Here is a 950-nt window from a genome sequence, read left to right as displayed (position 1 = left end):
AACGACGTTGAACACTTTTAAAGATGTTTCTTAGCCATCTTTATTTCTTCCTTTGAGAACTCTCTGTTTAGATCTTTATCCCATCTTTTAATTGGATCATTTGGTCTCTCGATTCTTTACTTTTTGAGTTATGTGTGTGTGTGTATATATATATATACACACACACATAACTCAAATATATATATATTCTGGATGTTAAATCTCTGTCAGATGTGTCACTGATGAAGATTTTTTTTCCCATTCTGTGGGTTTTCTCTTCCCTTTTTTGATTGTTTCTTTTGCTGTACAGAAGCTTTTTAGTTTAATGAGGTCCCACTTGTTGATTGCTGATCTTAATTCCTGAGCAACTTCTGTCGGATTTAGAAAATCCTTTCCTACACCTATATCTTGTAAGTTACTGCCAATATTTTCTTCTAATTGTTTCAGGGTTTCCAGTTTCACATTGAGTTCTTTTATCCAATTGTAATTGACTTTTATGAAAGATAAGGTGAAAAATAGGGGTTTAGTTTCATTCTTCTACAGGTGGAGATCCAGTTTTGTCAGCACTATTTGCTTTCCTCCAGTGAACATTCTTGGCACCTTTGTCAAATGTCAGGTGGCTGAAATTGTGTGTACTTGGGTTTGGATCTTCAACAATGTTCCATTGATCTATATGTCTGTTTTTGCACCAGTACCATGCTGTTTTTATGACTATAGCTCTGTAGTATACTTTGAGATCTGGTATAGTACCCCAGCATTGCTCTTTGTGCTCAGGGTTACTTTGGATATCTGTGGTCTTTTGTGTCTCCATATGAATTTAAGGATGGATTTTTGTAATTCTGTGAAGTGTGTCATGGGGAATTTGATTGGGATTGCATTGAATCTATACATTGCTTTTGGTAGGATGGTCATTTTCACAATATTAATTCTTCCAATCAATGAGCATGGGAGGTCCTCACATCCCCTGGTGT

This window comes from Nannospalax galili, unplaced genomic scaffold (genome assembly GCF_000622305.1).
Source record: "Nannospalax galili isolate Female #2095 unplaced genomic scaffold, S.galili_v1.0 scaffold488, whole genome shotgun sequence".
NCBI lineage: Eukaryota > Metazoa > Chordata > Mammalia > Rodentia > Spalacidae > Nannospalax > Nannospalax galili.
This window is presented reverse-complemented; position numbering follows the sequence as displayed.